This window comes from Trachemys scripta, chromosome 3 (assembly GCF_013100865.1).
Source record: "Trachemys scripta elegans isolate TJP31775 chromosome 3, CAS_Tse_1.0, whole genome shotgun sequence".
Classification (NCBI taxonomy): domain Eukaryota; kingdom Metazoa; phylum Chordata; order Testudines; family Emydidae; genus Trachemys; species Trachemys scripta.
Genome location: NC_048300.1, coordinates 121156105 through 121181892, shown reverse-complemented (window position 1 = coordinate 121181892; position 25788 = coordinate 121156105). Strand labels below are relative to the sequence as shown.

Below are 25788 nucleotides of genomic sequence, written 5' to 3'. Positions count from 1 at the left end.
TCTTGGGTCTGAAAGCTCCCCACATGGGCTCCCCAACCCAAGTCTGACACATCGGACACCAGCTCCAGCGACGGGGCCCTGTCCCTGAACAGGACCCCTTGGAGCATGTTGTTTGGGGTGGACCACCATCACAGGGCGGTAATCACAGCGTCCAGCTTGGTGAGGACCTTGTCTATCCTGTCCGTAGCCTGGGAGAAATTCGAGGCCAACCAGAGCTGGAGGGGCCTCATCCTGAGTCTGGCATGACAGACCACATAGGTGCACGCCGACATATGACCCAAGAGCTGCAGGCAAACCCTGGCTGCTGTCACTGGGAACCTTGTGACTGAGTCAATGAGACCTTTCAGGGTCTCAAACCTGTCTGGTGGGAGGGAGGCCCTGGCCGATGCTGCATCCAGGAGTGCCCCAATAAACTCTATGCATTGAACCGGGACTAACGTGGACTTGGTGTTGTTTACCAGTAGGCCCAAGGCGGTGCACATGGACAGGAGTGCCATGTGATCCCTAACCTGCGACTGGGAGGTGCCCTTGACAAGCCAATCGTCCAGATAGGGAAATATCTGTACCCCCACCATCTGAGGTAGGCCGCTACTACCGACATGCATTTTGTAAACACGCTGGGGGCAGTGGACAGCCCAAACAGGAAGACCGTAAATTGGTAATGATTTTGTCCCAGCACAAAATGGAGGAAGCGCCTGTGCCCCTTGAATACATGGATGTAGAAGTATGTGTCCTGTAGATCGAGGGCAGTGTACCAGTCCCCGGGATCCAGGGAGGCCATGATGGAGGCCAGGGAGAACATGCAGAACTTGAGCTTCACCATGTGCTGGTTCAGACTCCGTAGGTCCAGTATGAGCCTGAGACCCCCTTTGGCCTTTGGGATAAGGAAATAATGGTAGTAGTACTGCTTGCCCATGAACTCCTTGGGGACCGCCTCTATTGCTCCTAGTCCTAGGAGCCACCCCACCTCCTGCTTGAGCAGAGTTTTGTGCGAGGGGTCCCCCAGGAGGGACCGGGGCAGAGGTGGTTGGGCGGGGAGGAGGTAAACTGGAGGGTGTTGAGGACCCATCGGTCCGAAGTGAGCCGAGACCATTGTGGAAGGAAAGCACACAACCGGTTGGAGAAGAGAAGCTTTATTGGGGTTTGATCCCTGATGAGGACTGGCGGGTTGCCCCCGCGCATCCTGTCAAAATCACCTTTTCCCCGCCTGCTTGCCCCTGGAGGGTCCAGGCTGGGGGGCAGGCCGAGACTGCCCGTCCCTTATAGTCCCATTGCTTCTTATGGGCGGCCTCGTACTTCGGGAGGTCGGCCGGGGTCGGAGTCTGCTGCAGCTTGAACTTAGGTTGTACCGGAGCTGGGACATAGAGACCAGGATCTGGAGGGTCATGCGGGAGTCCTTTATGCCATGCAGCCTTGTATCTGTTGCCTCCACGAACAGAGCTTTCCCATCAAACAGGAGATCCTGCATGAAAGATTGGGCCTCGCTGGAGATCCCAGAGAGCAGGAGAAATGACGCCCGTCTCATGGACACCGTGGAAACCATTGAATGTGCGGCCGTGTCCACGGCATCCGAGGCAGCCTGCAGGGAAGCCTGAGCTGCCGTTGCCCCTTCCTCCACCAGCGCCCTGAACACCTTCTTATCGCGCTCCTCGAGGGAGACCTCAAATTTAGGCAGGGAGCCCCACAGATTAAATTCATACCTACCCAAGAGAGCCTGATAGTTTGCCACTCGTAACTGGAAGCTCGAAGACGTTTTTCTTCCGAAAGAGTCCAGTCTCCGAGAGTCCTTGTTTTTTGGGGTCGGGGCTGACTGACCCTGTCGTTCTCTGTGGTTGACCGACTCGACCACCAGGGAGTTGGGCGCCGGGTGGGTATATAGGTACTCATACCCTTTAGTGGGTACAAAGTACTTGCACTTTGCCTTTTTTGATATGGGGCCTACAAGGCTGGTGTTTGCCACAGGGCATTTGAAATTTTAGCCACCCCTTCATGGAGCGGCAAGGCCACCCTACCCGGTGCCGATAGGGACAACACGTTGAACAAGGAGTCTGAGGGCTCCTCCGTCTCCTCTGCCTGGAGGTAGAGGCTTGCTTCCACCTTCTTTAAGAGCTCTTGGAGGGCCCTGAAGTCCTCCTGCAGGATGGAGGGAGGCAGGGCCGCAATTGCCTCCTCAGGGCAGGGCAAAGAAGCCGGTGCAGTGTTTTGGGTGTCGGCTAGCACTGGAGGATCCACCACCTGACTGACTCTTCTGGTGGGGGTCTGGAGAGGGAGGCCGATGGTGCTTCCAAAGCTCCGGCCACCAAGCGAGCTCCCACCGGGGGCTGCGCTGGAGGCCATGGTGCCCACTGGTACTACTGGGCCAGCCACAACGCTCAGTGCCACTACATGGACCTTGCCCTGAGCGGATGCTGGGCGGTGATCAGCATCGGGAACGTTCCCTCAACCGAGAACGGTACCGAGCCAGGGGCGACTGTGGAGATCCCAGTGGTGGCTTACCTCTGGAGCGTGGGGCCGACATCGGCAGCACTCCGGGCACTGGCATGGACAAGACGTCCCGGGCCGCCTGGAGAGCTTTGGGTGTGGACGGCATCCAGAGAGGCCTGTTCCGAAGGGTCCGGGTTACTCCGCTCTACGTGAGTCGGAGGCCTACTGCCAGTGGGGATCGAGGACTGCCCGACATGGGCCTAGCCTCTGTCCCCGACTTCCCTCAGTGCCGCTGAGCAGAGAGAGACTTCTTGGCCTTCTTGGTGCGCCCCGTGGATGGGGAGTGGTGCTGACTAGTCGATGGCACTGGCGGATCGCCGTGTACCGACACCACGGTGCCCAGTACTGGCTCAGAGCAGCGTGCCAGGGTTGGGTCAGCGCCAACTCCATCAGAATGGCTCGGAGACTAATGTCCCTTTCTCTTTTGGTCTGAGGCTTAAACGATTTGCAAATCTTGCTGATATGTGTTTCTCCCAAGCAGCACAAACAGTCTGTGTGCAGGTCGCTTCTTGGCATAGAACACCAACAAGAACCGCATGACTTAAATCCCGGGGTTTGGGACATGCCCTGGCCCGGGCTCGCTGACCAATTAAACTAACTACGCTAACTAACTACAGGTACTAAATGAATGAACAGTTCTGGGGACGAGCCACAGCAAAGCTGGAGCAGAGCAGTTCCGACACACCTTCACTGGCGGCAAGAGGGAACTGAGGGTGGGGGGAGCGCGCAGCTCCCCTTATACCACGCAGGGGCACTCCCCCCTACGGATACTGCTAGGGGAAAAACTTCCGGCACCAGTGCACATGGCGAGCTCACACACCTATTGTGGAATACACGAGCAATCACTCGAAGAAGAACAGTAACTTGTATCACTAAATGCCCCATAATTTATTCGGCATGATTTACAACAAATGACCTGCTCAGATGGCAAAGACTGCAATGAGCAGAGTTAAAATTAGTTACAAAAGAAAGTACCACAACCTGAGAACATGTTTCAACACAATTCCTACACACTTAAACAGTTAATCCTTTTTATACCTTATTTTAAAGAGCTGGTGATGTTTCTACAACTGGAAAAAACATTGGCCAAGAAGAGAGTGGTTGTTTTTTTAATCCTTGTGCAGAGACAAGATGCCAAAAGGCTAGATCAAAATCCAATTAGACTTTTTCCAACAGAGTGCTTCAAAAACATCACACAGAGGCTACACTATTTTAATATGCACCGTATGTAATTTCCCCTCCACTTCTGATTCTGATGAAAGTTTGATTCATACCAGATTGGTGCTAATTATTTCTAAGTCAGATGTCCATCACAAGAATTCTCACTTCGATGGAAAACAAACAAAAAAGATAGTCACTGAGCTGGAATTCACTTGGAGAAGTCAGATAAGAACATCAAAAATGTGGACATCAGAATGAAGTCAGTGGAATAGCATGTTGCAAAGCTGGTCATGTTATACTGGAGATTATTTAAAGAATAGCGATGCAAGATTACCTGATTTCCAAAGCAGCAATCTAGAGAGAAATTCGGATTCTGAGGACTACAGCAGATAAAGAAACTCCTGAATTAAACCCTTTCCTGGAAGGCACAATGTCATCAGTCTTGCAGCTGGATGTGAAAGATTATTCTTAAAGTAAACAGTATGCCTGAAGGATCCCCAAGAAGGCAAATAATGAAGTTCAGAAGAGGCTGAGCTGCTAGGTTTTGCTATTCTGAATATATCAAATCAGTGCGCTACCTAAAAATCCATCTAATATATGACACAAATCCTTCAATGCTCAAAGGGAAACCCCATGAGTCCAGAATCACACCCTTCTGAATTCTACACCAGGGCAAAACCCAAATGATAGTAAACACAGTGCTGAGATATTTCCAGGCCACTGGTGATTGCTTCAGAAGTCACTTTAAATTGAATTTGGAAGTTGAGCTCCTGAAGGGTAGATCAATGATTGTTCCTCCCTTTCTCAATTGGTGGGCTGAGGGAAAGCAGCTGTCTCCTTGCTAAGGCAGACAGTCAAGGAAGGTCGGCATCTACAATTTAGCCTTAGCTCTTTAAAGGAATATTTATTTGGATTTATAAGAACTGACAAAAAAAAACCTCCTCTCTCATAAGGATTTATTTCAAGAAACTCTTTTGGTATAGACTAGAAGTCAGAGAAGTAAACTTGGAATGATAAGAATTACTGTGGGTGTATTGGATTTGGTGCTTAATTACCATTAACTAGAGGAAGGGAAATGCAGAGTGGACAGGCTATCAGTGAAACAAACTTCAGAGAGTTTCTTTCTCAAAAATTCATCTTCTGATTGGTGTCTCTGACTAACTTGAGACCAAACATTGCACACTGTAACAAAAACAATTTGAAAAAGTGGTCCTCTAAATAATTGCACTTTAAGTACAAAATAAAAGCTGTATTAATAAGTGAAACAAGAACTTGTAGCAAATGGCAACACTAGTTCTAATGTCAACATACCCAGGACGGTGCTAGCAGAGCATCAAGTGATTCAATGGTAAATACTGAATAGATGAATAAAACATGCTTTGTTTTCTCATTAATGCGAATAAAAATAAATAGAAAAAAATTCACAGCTTTTTCTCTGGCAGGGACCTGCCCTGTAGTTACATGTGATTTCTACGCTACCATCTCTCCTTAATCTGACACGGTGATTTCCTACAGAACTATTCTTATATTGAATTCTTATATATACTCATCTCCTTAATGGGCTACATAGGTAAATTAATTTTTAAAAGACCTCAATAGAGTTATCATGAGTAAGACGTCTGTGCATAAACGAGTCTCAAATAAAGGTTCAATTGCTTCACAGGTACAGTATCCACCAAATAATGACGTGAATCAGAGAAGGAGGAACTACTGAAAGTACTTAACCATGAGAATGAACCTGCCTCAGCATCTTTTTTGGTTAACACTACTAAAGAACAAGTTTTCAGTCCTTAGAAACAGAAACAAGATGTTTTGTTAATAATCCTGTGAACTGATTAGCAGCAGTCAAGTGCAAATGATTCTCAAAACTATTTTCCCAGTATCCTTAAAAGCTTAGTGATCCTCCTGCAGTCCCCTTATAGGCAAAACTTCCAAAGAGTTGAATTAAGTGTCTTTCATATATAACAGGGGTTCTCAAACTGGGGGTCGGGACCCCTCAGGGGGTCGTGAGGTTATTACATGGGGGGGTCACAAGCTGTCCACCTCCACTCCAAACCCTGCTTTACCTCCAGCATTTATAATGGTGTTAAATATATAAAAAGTGTTTTTAATTTATAAGGGGGGCGTCGCACTCAGAGGCTTGCTATGTGAAAGGGGTCACCAGTAAAAAAGTTTGAGAGCCACTGCTATATAAGGAATAGTGGACTGAGGCATTAATGGGTAAAATGCAATTAAGTTCAGGCCTGCCAGGTATTATGGATGTGATAAATGACATGGAGTCTCTACAGGCAATTACAAGTCTCATCTCGTAACCTGCTCTGATTACATTGATTCTATTACGCTCCTCTGCTTCTGCACAGGAAGAAGTGTAGTTTATTTTATTCCGGAAAGAAAAAATATGATTTAAATGTTTTGTTTTAATTTTATTCTTATATTATTGTCAAAAAGATAGACAGACACTAGAGAACAGCAAACAAGACACTCAACAAGAAAGTTTTAAGAGACATATGCAGTGCCTGATGGGTAAGCAGGTCTGATAGTATAGGGATTTCTAAAATTACTAAATAGAACAATTTTTAAAATAAGATATGGGAATAAAACAGCAGAAAAAAGTCAAGCCCTCTCTGAAGGTTGATAGGTCATATTTTTGACTACCTTTTAAACAAGTAAAATCCATTTATTCATGTCACTGGTGACACCAGAACAGAATTTTCAAAAGCCTTCTCAATCCATCACTAACTTCAAGCACTCAGCAGCTGATCTCCCAGTGATTTGCAGCATTCCATTTAACCATCTCCTCACTGGTCAACCCCTATTATGAAGACCTTCCACCATTCCTTCCATGATAACTTTCTCAATGTTATTTTCATCTCTATCCTTGATGTGACTAAAATACGTAAGTTTACATCTGTTGGTTTCTGAAAGCAGAGTCTGTTTCTCTGCAATCATATTTCTAACATAAGCATTTGTCGTCTTTTCCATCCAGAATCTTTGCCAGCCCACATCTCAAAGGCTTCAATTTTCTTCTTGTCAAAGCAGCATTAATTTCCCATGATTCACATCCATAAATCATTATGGAAAAAATTAGGCTTTTCACCAATTGAACCTTTGTATATTTCAAGATGCCATGGCTTTTCCAAACATTCATAAGGGATGCCATGGCGGGGCAACCCATTCCTAGTCTTCTTCTGATTTCTTTGGAACACCTTCTTTGGTTGGATATATATGATCCCTGATAACTGAATTCATCTACTGCCTTTACAACTTGACCATTAATTGTGACCTCCAATTGCATTTTAACTGTGAAGTGTTCAAGCTTGCAAAAAAACACAAAGAGAAAGACAATGGTTTGGCAGCTGAAGAATATGGGAGAGAGTAAAAGAAACTGAGAAGACAGATCCAAAAGACAAACTAGAAGAGACAAGACTTTATAAGGGCAAAATGCATGGTACTTGAGAATTACAAAGACAGTAATAATACAAAAGGTATGTTCACAGTGATCAGACTTCTTACAAAAAAATGTTTTCCCTGTTGTAATGGGGTGTCCCTGGGCTTTGTAGTTCCCTATGGAAGGCCCTGTGGGGTCCCACTACACACTGCCCCAGGAGCAGTGAAGGTGGGTTCTCCAGACATGCCTAGAGAGGCCTCACAGAAGCAGCCAAACAGAGCCCAGCAGGCTCAGCTAAAAGGAGCTGCAGGTTCTTAGCAGCTCAGTTCCCATCTAGGAGCAGAGGGGAAAGGAAGGGTATGTCTCTCTGGCCAAAGGCGCTTGAGAGATAACCAGAGTTTGGTTCTGGCTGTATTTGTTTAAGCTGGGTTTGCAGAGACAAAGAGGACCTACAAACCTTAACCCTGAGATAAGGGTGAACCTAAAATAGGCCAGGTAGAAAAAGGCCAAGGGAAGAAGCAGCAATGTACTGGCGTACCTGCTGTTTATAGGGTCCCTGAGTTAGAAACTGTAGTAGTGGCCAGGCCTAGGTCCCCCTGCAAGCCACAGTGGCAAAAATCCCAACAAAGGGGACAATCCTGGAGAACCTAGCAAGGATGATGGGATTGTCAATTTATTTAACTCTTTGCTACCCCCAGAAGGGGTTCATTTGGACTGTGTGTCTTGGCTGGAGGGCCAAGCTATGGAAGACCAACCAAAGTTGACTGGCAGCCTGCAGGGGGCACCAGGGACAAGAAAAGGATTGTAGGACTGCACCTAGCTGCTAGGAAGCACACAAGAGGTGACTGACCCATTACACTTGTGATCAAACATAATAAAAATCATAATGGCAGTGTCCTTACCCAAAGTGATATCAAATGCCAGTGGAGAGATTGTGTCAATCTGTAGGCCTTACCAGAGCCATCTTGCACGAAGTGAAGAAACTGCCTGCCAGCACAGCAGATGTGAAGGAGAGCTTTGGGCCCAGCTAGCCCTGTCCCATTATACCTGCAGCCAATCCCAGGCCTGGAGGGTTGGAGGAGGAAAGGTGAGAGCAGGGCCCAGTTCAGGGCTGAATGGTGAAGAGGCAGGAGCTAGCTACCACCCTACCTGAAAGGATGGATTACCAACCTGGCAGCCAAGGCAGCCTCCAAGGAGCACATTCTGTCTCCCAGCTAAGGGAGACTGTGGAGGAGACCTCTGAGCCTCCAGCAACTAAGGGGGTGATTGCAGACCAGAGACGCTGTGGGGTTTGGCTTCAATAAATTCATGGCTGCCCTGCCTGAAGGACCCTGGGACTGCAGCAGGACACTGCCCAAAATCCATGAGAGGGCACCACAGGAAGCAAGCCACCCCAGCAAATTGGACTATAGTGGCCACACACCAAACTGAAGGGAGATCAGGGCAGTGGACTCAGACTCCCTACTTGGAGTTCCCTCCATTCAGGATCAACTCAGAGGGCCCTGGGCTGGGACCCAGTGGAGTGGGAGGGCCTAGGTCCCCCTACTCCCACTGCCTGAAAGACTGAGACTAGGTCTACACTACCCACCTGAATCGGCGGGTAGAAATCGATCTCTCGGGGATCGAATTATTGCGTCTCGTTGGGACGCGACAATCAATCCCCGAATCGACACTCTTACTCCACCAGCGGAAGTGGGAGTAAGCGCCGTCGACGGGGAGCCGCGGAGGTCGATTTTGCCGCTGTCCTCACAGCGGGGTAAGTCGGCTCCGATAGGTCGAATTCAGAGCTATGCTATTCGGGTAGCTGAATTTGCATATCTTAAATCGACCCCCCCCCCCTGTAGTGAAGACCTGCCCTGAGGCACCTTGACCAGGAAAACAAAGAGCCGGCAGGCAGGCGCACCAACCACTAGCCCACCTGGTCCTCCAAGCACCCTGTTACCGAACTATAATACAAGATGACAGAGAGTATGGAGTCAGAGCCATCAATCCTGTGAAAGCAAGTAGTGCATGCTATTATTATGAAAATGAAACCTGGGAAAGTACCAGCAATAGATAACATATCAGCAAAATAGTTAAAAGCGATTGGTGAGCAAGGTCTACATTTTGCTTCATCCCAAATAATTTTTCAGTGACTTTAAAAAAAAAAAAGTCACAAGTTTAGCACTTGTATTAAGAAAGAAAATCCATTCATATAGCTTTTGTCTCCAAAATTACGTAATAGGATCCTTTGTATTTGCACTGGGTAAGAATTGCTTTTCCTAGGTCAGCAAGAACACTAACAAATTAAACTACCAGGAATTTCAAAATTCTGCCAAGTTAGGCCTCAAAAGCTCACTGAGCTAAAGCAAACAGATGTTCTATTATGCAGATTGGCTACTGTAAGTATTTTTAACTTTCTTCATGGTGAAATAATTTGGCCGTTCTTGGGATTGTCCAACTGGATGCTTTTGTCAACACTGCATTAAGAAGCAAAGCCGTGTTCGTACATGAGGAAGACAAAACAAAATTCAACAAGGTAACAGATTTCACTTTAAAGTCCCCGGGAGCATACTTTAAATCAAAGTAAGTGATTATAAAAGACATTGTGCATGAGCTTTTGTTTCTATATGTATTATATATAAAATTTCTTAGGATAATCATTAAAAGCACTGAGTTCTTTTGCATCAGTTTGTTTTAAACAAATAATTATAGACAAGTCAAACTGAGATCAAACAAGAGGTCTGATCATCAGTGCTGTTGAGCATTCTCAGTTTTCAACTACCCTGTTCTATTCGCTCCCTGTGAAGCATCTGACAGGATACTGGACTAGATGGACCATTGGTCTGACCTACTATGGCCATTCTTTTGTTCTAAATAGACAGACAAAACAAGCTCAGAGACCCAGACAAAGGCTCTATCTTATTAAGCGTTACTAACATAAAAAGAGCCTTTAACTGAAATGGATCGGTGTTGTGGACCTCACAGAAGCGAATAAAGAGTAAGCAGAAAGAACAGCTGCCTTGTGCAGTGGGATTGGGAAGGAGTTACAAGCATGGGTATGGCATAAAAGACATCATGACAATGAGAGATAAAGAATGAGACAAAGTGAAAAGTAAGGTGGAATCCCATAAATTTGCTTCTGGTTAATTTCAGTGAGTCCCTCCCTATTTCTTGTAATATTGGTGAAGGGGAACAACCCTTAAAGAAGAAACATTATAGAGATTGTTAGATCTCAATTAAGATCATTAGTCCAAGTCCTTCACCTAGATCATATGTAAACATTTCCAAACTTCCTGATGCATCCAAAATAGGGTGACCAGACGTCCCGATTTTATCGGGACTGTCCCGATATTTCCTTGTTTGTCCCGCGTCCCGACCAATATGCGGTTGGGACACTGGACAAACAAGGAAATGCTCCAGAGCCCGGAAGTGCTCGCCCCCCCCGCCCCCTTCTCCCCCCCATTGGCTCCCTCCCCAAATCCCCGCCTCTTCCCCAGGCTCACCATTCCTCCTCCCTCCACAAGCACTGGAGGGAGGCCCCGGAGACGCAGGGGGAGCGCGGGGCTGGGGTAAGTAAGAGTCGGGGCTGGCCCCAGTGCAGGCAGGACTCAGTCAGGCGGTAGGGAGAGTAGGGGGGCAGCCCGCAGGGCCAGGCGGCGGCTGTTCTCCCCACCTGGGCAGCGGGACTCTGGAGCAGCCGCTGCTACAGCTCCCACTGCTGCAGGGGGAGGAAGCGGCTGCTGGCCAAGCTCGGCGGCTGTGGCTCTGGCGCCCGCGAACCCCCCGAGCCTGGGCCTGCTGTGGGGACCCAGCAACGCGCACGCTGCGCCCAGCCCCTGGCCAGTCATGTCTGGTCTGCTGCCCAGCTGGTGCTATCCTGCAGCGGCCCTGGGGTGGAGGCATCGGCAGCCCAGGCCCGTTCATTCCCCTGCGGGACCCGAGCGGGCCGGGGGGACTGGGGCCTGCTGCCCCCACTCCGGGGCCGCCCGGGATAGCGCCAGTTGGGCAGCAGCCCAGACGTGACTGGCCAGGGGTTGGGCGCAGCGTGCGCGCTGCTGGGTCCCCACAACAGGCCCAGGCTCGGGGGGGTTGAGTTCGGACCCGGGCGCCAGAGCTGCAGCCGCCGAGCTTGGCCATCAGCCGCTTCCTCCCCCCGCAGCAGTGGGAGCTGCAGCAGCAGCTGCTCCTGAGTCCCGCTGCCCAGGGGGGAGAGAACAGCCGCCGCTTGGCCCCGCGGGCCACCCCACTACTCTCCCTACCGCCCAACTGAGTCCTGCCTGCTCGGGGCCAGGCTGGACTCTCACTCACCATGGCCCCGCACTTCCCCTGCGTCTCCCGGCCCTCCCTCCAGCGCTTGTGGAGGAAGGGTGGTTTTGTTTTGTTTTTGCCCCGCCCCCCCCATATTTGACTTGGGTGATCCGGTCACCCTAATCCAAAAGCTCCAATCTATAGGGCCCAATCCTGCAAAGACTTAAATCCAGGCTTACCTTTGCATAGTATCAGTAACTCAACTGAAGTCAATAAAATTACCACAGTGCATAAAATTAAGCATGCAAATAAGTCTGTGCAGGATTGGGGTCTAAATCTAAAGCAAGAGATGGGGTTTGAGGACTGACAAACAGGAGCCCCAGAGTTCTAGTCTCTGCTCTCATGAGGGCTCTCTATGGTATGTCACTTCTCTTCCTCAGTTTCCTCATCCATAAAAAGAGGATAATAGTACTAACCCTGTGTCATGGGAGTGCTGTAGTTTGTGAGTATTAGATGTTTGTAAAGCACTTTGAAAATAAAAGGCTTTATCCAGCAGTCCTTACTCAGGCAGAACTTCACTTCAAGTCACTATACGTTCTGTCTAAACACGTCAAGATTTGGCCCAAAACATTATAATTAAGTATAATTATTTAATAATCACAATACCAGTAGTTAAGGATAATTAAAAGGCTAGTTTTATCACCTCAGAATGAGTCATGAGAAGATCACTGAAATAAAGTGGTCTATGTTTACTGCCTTTAAAGTTAAAAACTAATTGAAAACCTCTCAAATGTTTTGATCAAGATCTCTAAATCAAGCAATATTTTGTTCGTAACTCCTTCTAGTGGCAGAATATGAAATAAGTCACTCAAATGCACTTTTGTTATTTCTTAAAACCTTGTGAAATATTGCAGTTCTATCACCTGTGCTGAGGGGAGTGACCTGCTATTATATCAAATTATTGATTCAGATTAAAAAAACAAGCAACACTTGGAATGGAAAAAGCCCATGCACTCTGCTCCCCACCTATCACCCACAGAGTTAGAATTCATGTGGCTCGTAATCTGTTTTGTATTCCTGGATTAAAAGCAAAAATGCTCCAGAATCCTTTCTGCATTTGGGGCTGCTCCTCTCCATGAGTCTACCTACTCATTCACTAGTAGCTCTGGGTAACTGCTCCATGAAATTGATTGACAGATTACAGGCCACGGCTGGTAAATCACCTGCCTCTGGCAGCCATCAGCTACATTTTCAGTTCAGCCTACGAAAATGAAGCACTCTGGCTGTAAACCCCAGGCGAGCTCGGTTCCCATAACAGCTTCCAGACTAACCCAGCTTGCATGGCCCCTGGCCAGGGGCAGAGGGAGGAGGCTACTAGAAGTTCTCAGCAGACAGGGGCTGTGTGGCTGCGTGACTAGGGACAAAGCTGGGCAGCAGCGGGCCGGCAGACATATCACGTAAGATCACTGGGCACCAACTGTGCTGAGGTCTGGGCTGCCCCCTGGGCCGTGGGGAGGCAGCTCACAGCCTAGGACCAGCCCCCAGTAAGTTCTCCGGCACAGGCCGGCTGTACCCCCACTGCGGAGAGAGCCCTAGGGCCACATCGCCCTGCTGCCTCCCCCGCCCTCTGACCCCCACCTCCGCCACAGGCCGCGATCCCGCTCTTCCTCCCTCCCTCCCACCACCGCTCGCCTGGCAGCCACTTCCCCTCCCCGGGCCAAAAACTCTCCTCTCCTGCCGGTGTAGCCCCCCAGAGGAAGCAGACCGGGAGTGTTTACCAAACTGCTACGCTGCGTGGCAGAAACCGCTCCCAGTAGCAAAAGGGGAGGGGAGCACTTTGTGGCAGTGGCTCCAACGCGGTCCGGGGCCGCTCCTGGTCGCAGCACACTGAGGCTCCAGGAGAGGGGGTAAGCGCCATGGTAAGGTGTGGGGCCCCCCCCCCCGACCCCATCCTAACCATCACCATCACCCAGCAACAGCCCATTATGTAATTGCAAATATATACATACCATTAAAGCATTGAATGTTTTTAAATAATGTATTTTGTGTATTTTCAAATTATTACAAATTAATTTTTGAATGTATTTCACTGGTTATTTTTTACATTTCCAAATACATGTTACTAGAGTATTGCAACTTTTTTTTAATGGAAGTGGCCCCAAAAATTGCTTTGTATATGATGCAAATTGGAAGAGTAAAGTAAAAAAAAATCCCTTTTCACGGATTCACACAAAAAAAAGTGAAACAGCATGCCTCAATCATGCAATAGATCAATTTGGCACATTAGCCAGGAGGAAGCAGACTGTGAGTGTTTTCAACCACAAACCCCATCCCTCCCGTTTTGCAACCATCCCCCCAGAGGAAGCAGACCGGGAGTGTTTTCCACCACAACCCCATCCCTCCCGTTTTGCAACCATCCCCCCAGAGGAAGCAGACCGTGGGTGTTTTCCACCACAAACCCCATCCCTCCCGTTTTGCAACCCTCCCCCCAGAGGAAGCAGACCGGGAGTGTTTTCCACCACAACCCCATCCCTCCCGTTTTGCAACCATCCCCCCAGAGGAAGCAGACCGTGACTGTTTTCGACCACAACACCATCCCTCCCGTTTTGCAACCCCCCCCCCAGAGGAAGCAGACCGGGAGTGTTTTCCACCACAACCCCATCCCTCCCGTTTTGCAACCATCCCCCCAGAGGAAGCAGACCGTGACTGTTTTCGACCACAACACCATCCCTCCCGTTTTGCAACCCCCCCCCCAGAGGAAGCAGACCGGGAGTGTTTTCCACCACAACCCCATCCCTCCCGTTTTGCAACCATCCCCCCAGAGGAAGCAGACCGGGAGTGTTTTCCACCACAACCCCATCCCTCCCGTTTTGCAACCATCCCTGGACCAGTGACAGGTGCATGAGCAGCCCAGTCATTGGAACTAAGCAAGGAGAAGCCAGTGGAAAAAATGAAAAGGGGCCACTGTGGTCTCACCTTGGGCTCGGGGGCATGCTCCGTTCCCCCAAACCTTACCTCCCTTTTCACGGATTCACACACAAAAAAGTGAAACAGTATGCCTCAATCATGCAACAGATCAATTTGGCACATTAGCCAGGAGGAAGCAGACCGGGAGTGTTTTCCACCACAACCCCATCCCTCCCGTTTTGCCCCCCCCCCCAGAGGAAGCAGACCGGGAGTGTTTTCCACCACAACCCCATCCCTCCCGTTTTGCAACCATCCCCCCAGAGGAAGCAGACCGGGAGTGTTTTCCACCACAACCCCATCCCTCCCGTTTCGCAACCATCCCTGGACCAGTGACAGGTGCATGAGCAGCCCAGTCATTGGAACTAAGCAAGGAGAAGCCAGTGGAAAAAATGAAAAGGGGCCACTGTGGTCTCACCTTGGGCTCAGGGGCATGCTCCGTTCCCCCAAACCTTACCTCCCTTTTCACGGATTCACACACAAAAAAGTAAAACAGTATGCCTCAATCATGCAACAGATCAATTTGGCACATTAGCCAGGAGGAAGCAGACTGGGAGTGTTTTCCACCACAACCCCATCCCTCCCGTTTTGCAACCATCCCCCCCCCCCCCCAGAGGAAGCAGACCGGGAGGGTTTACCAAACTGCTACGCTGCGTGGCAGAAACCGCTCCCAGTAGCAAAAGGGGAGGGGAGCACTTTGTGGGGCTACACCTTGGCCTGGCCCAGCCCTCGCCAGCCCGCTGCGCCCACAGGCCTCTCAGGCCCGGGACTGCGCGGTGCCCGTTAGCGTTTGCCAAGCGCTAGGGCCCGTTCGCCCCGGCGGGAGCCAGGAGACGTTTGGAGTCTCCCCGCGGGCGACTCTATGACCCTGGGGCCGGAGGGACCTTCCAGCAAACCGCCGCCCGCGCGCGCCCCAGCCCGTTCCCCGCCCTAGCAAGCGGCTGGAGCAGGACTCCGCAGCTCCGGGCGCGCTCCCGCCTGGGAGGATCGGGCGGCAGGATCTGAGAATCTAAGATGGCGGCGGCAGGGTCACGTGGTGCGCGCTGAGGCGCTGGCTCGCGGCGGGGCCCGGGACATGGCGGCGGCGGCGAAGGAGGAGGAGGAGGTGGAGGTGGGTAGGAGTCTCCAACAGCGGCGCAGGTATCGGGTGTCTGTGTTCAGGCTCCTTGCTGCTGCCCGGCCTGATTAGTGGGGGGTGGCGGCGGCGTTTAGCTGCCCCTGCTGCCGGTGCGAGCTGCCGGGGGCTCGCGTAGGACAGCCCGAGGCTACGGTCCCCCGCGCTCCCTCCACTCATTGCACGCTGTATGGCACCGGAGCCCCGGGCGGGCTGGCCCCTGGAGGGTGTGGCCCGGGGGTGTCTGGCCAGGCGGGAAGCGAGGCTGGACACGGCCGGAGGGTGAGGTGTCAATGACAGACGGTGGGCGGGAGCCCGCACTCCTATTTTCCCGTAATATTGGCACCAAATTGGGCATCAGCGCTGCCGCCTTCCTCGCACAGCCCTGCGGCTGTGCCCCCATCCCAGGGCAAGGCGGCGGTCATGCTCCCCGCCCTTCAGTCATTGCTCTCTCTGGCATGGCCCGCAGAGAGTAGTGGAAGAACGCTGTTGGGAGCAATTGTGGTGATCGCAGCCATGCTGCTGCTGTGTGGAAATGAATAGCGAGATAGTACATTGCTTTGATGTCATACTGCCTGTCCCCTCTTGGGTTAACTGGTACAAAGCTGGGCATGGTTGGGCCTGCTGCAAACTCACTGCTACTACCTATTATTCCTGGGGGAATTCTATGCTACTGCATGTGTGCAGAATTAATTTTCCCCGCAGATTTCTTTGCTTCCCTGCAGAAAAATGAAAACGACTTTTTCTACAGGGAAAGGGCAGCTGCAAGAGCAGTCATGCACTACTTCCTAGTAGCATAGGTACATTGTTTCAGGCACCGGAAGCAGCTGGCAGAGAGGTAAAGCACTGCGGGGATGAGGACACCCCATCCAGTGGCTCCTGGGCTGGAGCCCACTCTTCTCCTACAAGGAGTGGCTGGGGCTGTGTCAGACCCACCCTCAGAAACTTCCCCCAGCTGTAAGAAGCTCAGCCTCATCCCCTGCTTCCTGCCCCCATCGCTCCTCAGCTTTGGGCAGGGGGGGGTCACTGTATGGGGAGCTGCTCGCCCATCCACCCAACCTCCTTGCATCCAGACCTCCCATATCCAGACACCCCTGCCAAGTATCGCGCAGTATATCCAGAACTCCTGTAGCCCTCCATACCCGAACCCCACCCCCCTGAACCTCAACCCCTGCATCTGGAGTCCAGCTGGACCCAGACCCTCCGCCTTCGAACCCCTGCACCTAGACCACTGCCCACTGAGCTGCCTACAATCTACCCTCCACCCTGATGCCCTGCATCACCCTGAGCCCCCTGAATCCCCCCATTCAGACCCCCACACCACTGACCCCCCAACTAGCTGCACTCAGACCCCCACTCCCTCAGCATCCAGACCCATCCGCTGAGCCCCAGCCACCTTCACCTCAAAGCCCCTGTAGAGTCCTATTGCCCCTACATCTGGAACCCCCCCTCCCCAACGAGCCTCTCTGCATCCAGATCCCCCCACACCTAGACCCCCCACTGAGCTGCCTACACCCAGATTTTCCCACACACAACACACACAACCCTCTCACCCCACACCTGGATCCCCTCATACTGAGCCTCTCCATACTTGGATCTTGCCTGCCCCACAACTGGTGTACCTGGCACAGAAGAGCAGGGCCCTAGGGTGTTTCTGGGGTAGATCCAGGCCTTGTGCTGTGTCAGGGTCGGGTGCAGCCTCACCGGCGCCCCACCGGTTTCCCCCAAAGGGCTGAAGCTGGGAGGTGTGGGGCTGAATCCTGGAGCCCTGGTACTCCCGGTGCGGCAGAAGCCCTGAGCCCATGGGCAGAGTTGGGGACATGGAGGGCATTGTTCCCCTCCCACCCCCCAAAAAACCTGCATCACAAGAGCACGGCAGCCCCGGGGGCAGCTCTTCTCCCTGCCCCCTGGACTGGTCGGAGGTGGGAAGCTGGAGCCAGGCAGTGTGGGGCAGTCAGGGGCAGCGTTCCCGCCTCTCCTTCTGATGCCCCAGGTTGAAGCTGCTTCTCAGCTCCCAGCCCCCTTTGCTCCTGCAGAGGCAGCCGGTAAGAGCCCACCCGGGTGGGGAGACCCAGCTCCATGGCTGGCAGACCCCTCCGGCAACCAGGGCCAGCTTTAGCAGGTGCGGGGCCCCATGCCAGGACGTGAATTGTCTCGCCCCCCTCCCCCGACTCCACCCCCTTCCTGCCCCATTGGATCCCTCCCCAAATCCCTGCCCTGGCCCCAGACCCACCCCCTCCCCAAATCCCCACCCTGGCCCCGCCCCCAGCCCTGGCCCATTGGATCCCTCCCCAAATCCCCGCCCCTTCCCCAAGCATGCTGCATTCCTCCTCCTCCTCACCCCTTCCTCCCAGGCTTGCGCTGATCGGCTGCATGGCGGCGCAAGCGCTGGAGGGAGGTTAGAGAAGCAGGACATGGCTTTTTCCCCCCCCACCCTCTGCCGGCAGCCCTGGATGTTGCGGGGCCCTTTTAGGCGCGGGGGCCCATTCCAGGGAATCGGCCGAATCGGCTTAAAGCCGGCCCTGCCGGGAACAGGTATCGTAGGGGAGTCCTCACAGCACACAGCCCCCAATACTCCTCTCCCTATACCGAGCTATCCCCCTGCCTACACACAGCCCGAGCTACCCCTCTCCCTGTACCCTAAGCTATCCCCTCCCTGCACCCAGCCCCTAGCCACTCCCTCCGTGCACCCACAGCCACCCCCTGTGTGCATAGGTGCCGAGTCTTCCCGGTGGGTGCTCGACCCCACTCCTGCACCACCCTCGCCCCGCCCCCCATTCCACCCCTTCCCCAAAGTCCCTGCCTCCTTCCTGCCCCCATTCCACCCTCTTCTCCCAAGTCCGCACCCCTGCCCCGCCTCTTCTCCACCTTCTCCCTGCACGCTGCATCCCCACTCCTCCCCCTCCCTCCCAGAAAGTCCTAAACGCAGCTGTTAGGTGGTGGGAAGCAGAGGGAAGGAGGGAGAGGAACGGGGACACGGCGGGTGGGGGTGGAGAAGGGGGCTTGGAGGGGGGAGCTTGGCTGACGGTGGGTGCGGAGCACCCAGTAATTTTTCCCTGTTGGTGCTCCAGCCCCAGAGCACCCACGGAGTCAGCACCTATGCCTGTGTACACACAGCCCCAGCTACCCCCTCCCTGCATCTTGCGCTACACCGTCTGCACACAGCCCCTAGCTACTCCCTCCCTGCACCCTAAGCTGTTTTCAAACTTTTTGAGCTAAGCCCTCCACCTTTTGAATGATAGGTTTTGGTTGTGGGCCCTCCTCCCCTCCCCCCCCCCAACCCAGACATGCTGGGTGGCCTGCTGAGATGAGTCAAGGGGTGGAGGTGGCACTCCCTCCCTGTACCCCAATAGAAGTCAAACAACGCCTATGCCCCTGCCCCGAGACCTCCCCTGCCGCTGCTGGGCCCTGGAGTTTTTATAGCATGTTGAGGGGGGGTCTCAGAAAGAAAAATGTTGAGAACCCCGATCTAGTCCAGCCCCCTATGCTGAGATCGGACCAAGTAAACCTAGACCTTCCCTCACAGCTGTTTGTCCAACCTTTTCTTAAAAGCCTCTGCTGATGGGGATTTCACAGCCTCCTTTGGAAGCCTATTCTAGAAGTTAACTAGTCTTGTCATTAGAAAGTTTTTCCTACTAGCTAACCTACATCTCATTTGCTGCTGATTAAGCCCATTATTTCTTACCTTACCTTAAGTGGACATGGAGAACAATCCATCGCTGTCCTCTTGTAATTGCCCTTTGCATATTAGAAGACTGTTATCAGGATTCCCCGCCCTTCTTTTTTCTAGAGTAAACATGCTCAGGTTTTTTTAACTTTTCCTCATAGGTCAAGTTTTCTAAACTTTTTACATTGTTGTTGCTTTCACCTTGACTTTCTCCAGTTTATCCACATCTTTCTTGAAGTGCGGTGCCCAGAACTGGATACAATACTCCTGCTGAGGCCAGGTCACTAGTGCCAAGTAGAGAGGGCCAGTTATCTCCTGTGTCTTACATGTGAAACTCCTGTTAATACACCTCAGAATATTAGCCTTTTTTGCAACTGCAACACGTAGTTGGCTCTCATTCAATTTGTGATCCATTGTAACCCCCAAACATTTTCGGCAGTACTACCGCCTAGCCAGTTATTTCCCATTTTGTAGTTGTGCATTTGATTTTTCCTTCCTAAGAGCAATACTTTTCACTTGTCTTTATTTAATTTCATTTTACTGATTTCAGACTAATTCTGCAATTTGTCAAGGTAATTTTGAATTCTCATCCTAGCCTAGCCTATTCTCCAAAGTGATTACAAGCCTTCCCAGCTTGGTGTCCTCTGCAAATTTTATAAGCATACTTTTGATGGTTTACAAATGGTAACATTTTATAGTGTAGAGCAGCAAGCCTTTGACGCTCTAAAAGAATGCAGGTTCTGATAGTGGCTTTTATAATGTGGACACCAGTCAGATAGGAAGTGGACTGACACCAGTTCATTTCACACAGGATACTGGAACTGGGTTATTTGTATTAGGATAATACCTAGAGTGCACATCTGAGATCAGGTTCCAATTGTGGTAGGCACTTGTCATAACTATAAAGGGAAGGGTAATAGCTGTCCTGTGTACAGTACTATACATCCCTCCTGGCCAGAGACTCCAAAATCCTTTTCCCTGTAAAGGGTTAAGAAGCTCAGGTAACCTGGCTGGCATCTGACCTAAAGGACCAATAAGGGGACAAGATACTTTCAAATCTTGGGGGGGGAAGGTTTTTGTTTGTGTTCTTTGTTTTGGGATGGTGTTCGTTCTCCGGGAATGAGAGGGACCAGACATCAATCCAGGTTCTCCACATCTTTCTAAACAAGCCTCTCCTATTTCAAACTTGTAAGTAAATAGCCAGGCAAGGCGTGTTAGTTTTCCTTTGTTTTTCTCAACTTGTAAATGTACCTTTTACTAGAGTGTTTATCTTTGTTTGCTGTACTTTGAACCTGAGACTAGAGGGGAGTCCTCTGAGCTCTTTAAGTTTGATTACCCTGTAAGGTTAATTTCCATACTGATTTTACAGAGATGATTTTTACCTTTTTCTTTAATTAAAAGCCTTCTTTTTAAGAACCTGATTAATTTCCCCTTGTTTTAAATCCAAGGGGTTGGATTTGTTTTCACCAGGGATTTGGTGAAGGTTTTTCAAGGTTTCCCAGGGAGGGAATCCATTGAAAATGGTGGCAGCCGAACCAGAGCTAAGCTGGTAATTAAGCTTAGAAGTTTTTCACGCAGGCCCCTACATTTGTACCCTAAAGTTCAAAGTGGGGATCTCAGTCCTGACAGCACTGTACAAACATACAAGATGGTCCCTCCCCCCAGAACCTTACATTCTAAATAGACAAGATACTCCAAGTGTGGAAGGGAGAAACTGAGGTACAGAGAAGTGAAATGACTGCCCAAGGTCACAGAAAGTTAAGTGGTGGAGAGCAAAGTAGAACTCAAGTCTCCCAAGTCCATTTGGTACTTTATCCATTGCACTGCATTGCCTCTCCAATGGAGTCATGTTTTAAAAATCTTCCAGTTATAACAAAGTTGGTTTTTATTTGAGATGTTTATTTTTGTGAGTGATGGCAAAGCCAGATTGTTACATGTAGACAACTGAAACTGGAAAAAATACTTCATTATATAGGAGGAAGAACTTTGAAAATAATACTGGTACTGTCACATTATTTTACCGTAACCTTAACAAAAAGTGTAATAGCTACTCATAAGCTGTAAAATCAAACTTGCAATATTTCCTTTGCTACACTTTTAAAATTAAATTGTGTGTTCACTGATCACTATTATAAGATTGGTCATGAAAATTGGGCATCTATCGTTTATCTTCAGAAAAAGACCGGCAAGGATCTGTCAACACCATTTTCTCCTCCTATGCTCCCCATCCCCTCAAAATAAGGAATTACAAGAACAAATTAAATGGAAAGGCAACACACTGTAAACAGATAGAAGGGAAAAAACTTTATAATTAACCTATAAAATTCACTGCTACAGTATATAATTGGTAAATGTTGAAGCATTGTAAGATTTAATTAAAAATATGAATAAGTATAATATGTGCTGTTACGCTAGCTAGCATAAAATTATAAGGACTGCCAGTCCTTGTTCTTCCAGGTATAAACTGAACACTATCTGAGGTCGAATGCAAACAACCTTCAAATTCAGTTGCAGTTTTGGTGACATGGACAGAATGTGTACTAGTTGGATGATATTTTGCTCTGGTATAGCAATGTCTTTGTGTTGTTTTGCAAACAAAGAATATAGGTCAAATTTTGGTTCTACAGTTCTAGTTTTGAGGGTGGTCTGTTTTAATAGCAAAGTAATAGACATATTTGTGTTCATTTTAAAGTTAATATATTTAGTGTTCTAAATATATGATGCATGAGCTTTATATGTTTATTTTGCAGGAGCAGCTGGTCATGGTGGAATTATCTGGAATTATTGATTCAGACTTCCTAGAAAAATGTGAAAACAAATGCAAGATTTTGGTGAGTTTGACTACAACATATCAGCAAAGAGGCAAGTTTTTATTTTCGTGAACTAGGGGAAATTTTAGGGCCTCATTGAACTCAATGGGCTTTGGATCAAACCCTTAGTGCAGAAATATGCAGACTATATGGGCGATAAACTGTCCATGGTCTGTGCACAGAGCAATTAGCATCAGTGGACAGTGTGAATGAATATTAAAAGTTCCCTTTGGCCTGTGAATATACCCTTATGCAAAACTTAGGGTAAAACTTTCAAAAACACCCAAGTGACTTAAGAGTCTAAATCAGGGGTGACTAAGGCTTGTAAGTCACTTATGCCCAGACCCAGAAAGGGATGTAGAGGTTGAACTCCTAACTTTTGCATGCGTAGCCACCTAGTGGAATCCACAAATCCACAAAGTACGGGTTAGGTACTTAGGTTCCCTATAAAATGCATGGAGGGAGAGATGCCTAAGAATGGGATCCACAAAAACCAGCACACTTGGTGTGGAGTTGTCTAAAGTAGCTAGTGTGAGATGCTCAGGAAAGGGGTGTTTCTTACGTCCTGTGCCCTTATTGAGTTAGTTGCTTAAGTCCAAGCTACAGGGAGGTGCCTACATCTGTTTATGATCCATACCCAGGAGCTCTGCTCCTAGAGTCAGACAGCTTAGGCACCTAAGCAATTTCTTGCAAGAAACAGAGGATGAGGATGAAGTGTTGCCGGTGGCAGTACCCTTCTTATAACTTTTAGCCCAGTGGTTAGAGCACTCACCCAGGTTCCATTATGCCCTTTGCCTGCGGAGGAGTAATGATTTGAACAGTGGTCTCCAACCGCTGAATGCCCTCCCACCTCTGAGTGCCCTAACTGCTGGGCTATGGAATATTCTGATGTCGATCTCCTTCTGTCTTTCCTGGTATAGCTGTTCCATTTAGCTAAATACTTAAATAGTCATTGGGCAAGAGACAGACAGTGAGAATGACTCTAGCATGGTAGTTACTCACCTGGGAGTGGGGATACCCAGGGTCTAGTCCCCCTCTTCAATGGGTAATTGTTTATCCAAAATACAACTTCAACAGGAGAGATTGAGGGAAACCAACATCAGAATGTCTCTTAGCCTGCTGATTAGAGCACTCTCTCCTGAAAGGATTTGAACAGAGGGTCTCCCCTGTGGAAGATGGGGAGTGGAATCTGAGTCCCACTACCATCTTTTTCAGACTGATTTTGAACAGGCCCCGATGCAGTAGGCGTGCTCTGAGCACTCCTACCAGATCAGGCCCCGCAGGCAAGATAGGCCAGGGGACCTCTATCTTCACCTGGTTTGAGGATCCCATTGGGGTTTAGGCATGAGATAGGTGTCCAGACTGCTAGAGTGAGGCATTGTGTGCATGCCCAGAGACAGAAACTTAGGCATCTAGAGAACTTTGACAGCAAAAATTTAGGTGCTGAGTGAGTTTGCATACATACAGGCTTAGGTGGCTGCCAAGCAGGGGCTTTGTGGATTGCAGTGTCACTTAAATCTGGGGCTTAGGCACTTAAGTCTCTTTGTGGATCTAGGCCTTAGGTGATTTTGAAAATTTTACCCTGATCCATGCAACTTTAATATGGGCAAGTACACTTCCTGACAATTTCTTGACAATAGCTTGCAAACAATGCCCATTTTTACCTTAATGACATCCTGTTTACTCTCTCAGCCCAAAATACTGCCCAGTGAGCCCTGATATACAGCATATGAAGAGCAGCTTAGTGTTAGGTTTTCAGCAGACATTTTTATCTCTTAAGGTTGTCTACTGTATTACAAAATTACTGTCAAAGGCAGAGAGGGTTACCTAGTCCTCACTCTTTTGCAATTGAGTGATTTTAATTGATTCCCCTATGTGAGACAAGGTGTCTTGCTTGTGGAAACTACTGATTGCCTCAGAGTCTTGTAAAGGATTAGTGTCTTCCATATTGTTGTGAGAGGCTACCGGTGTGGTGCTTCTGCTTTCTCCTGTTGATATCACTCGGCTGCGTGCTTGTGTTCCCTCTGTGTGCTGCCCCAGCTCTGCGCAGATAGCTGACACAGCAGACCCGACGAGAACCCCCAATAACCACAGAGTCTACTAAGATACAAAAGCACCTCGGACAGGTTTATTGCGATCTCGGACACAATTGCAGTTCCCTGTAGGTTTCTGAGCCTCATTCAGGGCATACTACGAGAAAAGTGCCTCTTGGCAAGGACCCGGCTCAGTGGCGGGACTTTCCACTGCCCCCGTGGCCGGACAAAGACACCACCCCAAGGACACATTCTTATACACAGGTACAAACAAGTTACACATCACTCCTGACGTATTGAGGTGCAACCCCTCTACGTAGCAAGGTACAACCCCTCTACGTAATAAGGTGCCGCCTCTCACCTTGTACCTGTTGGTTCGATCAAAACAACTCTATCCATCATTTTACCCTTTTGCCCCTGTCATTGGGATGGGTCGGCCTGTTCCATGTTATCTGTGGAATGTTCCGGTATAGTGTGTCTTGGTACCATGTTTATACTGTAACTATGCAACATCAGCCCTTTCCTTGCCAACTTCTGTGAGCAGGGCCTGCCTCTTGCTCACAGCTTAACTTTGCTTCATATTAGCAAAGTCTTGACCATTACTTTAGTTTGGTTCAGGCCTCATACTGGGCCTTCATTAGGCCTTTACTTACTACATTGCCTTCACTTACTACACATATATAAGGGGTTATGTAAAATGTGGACGTTTGGTAGACCCAAAGCTAGAAAGAGATGAAAAATGCCTTTGAATATGCCACTGATGACCAAAATAAATGAGTCAATAAAATTAGTTCCTAAATCTCAATTACAGCGACATCAGAGAAACTTAATACAAGTTCATACATACATTATGTATCATTCCTGTTCTCCTGAATACATTTTGTTCTTGGGTCTGACCCAGCTTATTTGAAATATGGTACACAGATGGCTGACTGGGCAAGTTACTGGTGACCTTGCCCAAAGGTAATATCATAGTATTGCATATTTTGACCGGTATCAATGTGATTTGCTTTAAATTGTATTCCTTGCGATCGTATTGTACTCTTACTAGAAAACTTTTCTATATTTACAGAACACCACCACTTTCTCACTCCAAGCCACTTTTCTCCTTTCCCACAATAAGGCCAGGGCAGGCTGCATAAGGAAGAGCAGACACTCCCAAACTGGTGGTTAACACTGAAGTTAAACTCACCAACCAGGCACAAACTGTGCTTCTGATCCCCCACACTGGTTATTGAGAAGCTAAAAAAATAAAGAAATCGCACAGCTCCCTTTATTGCATTCCAGTTCTCTGGTTCCCAATCGGCACCTAGGTCCAGTACAGTGAAAAGTTATTTAAAAACTCTGCTCACTATACAAAATGTTCTTCTGACCCCAAAGGGTCAGCCACATCACCAGGTCAATATTACTTTGGATCTTACGTAAAATACCATGCTGACAGTCAATCCTTTAGAGCAGGCCTGCACAGCACGCGGGCCACATGCAGCCTGCGTGGGCCCACTGTGCGGCCCGCGGGCAAGCGGTGGGGGGCGGTTTCCGGGTTCACCTCCTGCCCCGGGGGCCCGACTTCACAGCCCCGCGCTCTGACTGCCCTGACAGTCAGAAGCGCGGCTGCCAGGTTCGCCCCCTGCCCAGGGGTGGGGGCGGTCGGGCCCCCCTGCCCCAGCAGGGGGCGAACCTGGCAGCCGCGCTTCTGACTGTCAGGGCAGTCAGAGCGCGGGGCTGTGAAGTCGGGCCCCCGGGGCAGGAGGTGAACCCGGAAACCGCCCCCCACCGCTTGCCCGCGGGCCGCACAGTGGGCCCACGCAGGCTGCATGTGGCCCGCGTGCTGTGCAGGCCTGCTCTAAAGGATTGACTGTCAGCATGGTATTTTACGTAAGATCCAAAGTAATATTGACCTGGTGATGTGGCTGACCCTTTGGGGTCAGAAGAACATT

General features: G+C 49.7%; 1 protein-coding gene across 1 annotated transcript in view; it reads left to right on the top strand.

Moving 5' to 3' along the window:
- Positions 1-15138: 15138 nt before the first annotated feature.
- The window catches only part of GTF3C6 (general transcription factor IIIC subunit 6), a gene marked incomplete in the record, with an annotated part of 19295 nt that continues 8645 nt past the window's right edge, over positions 15139-25788 (top strand). The window contains 1 exon segment of the mRNA XM_034765864.1: positions 15139-15233.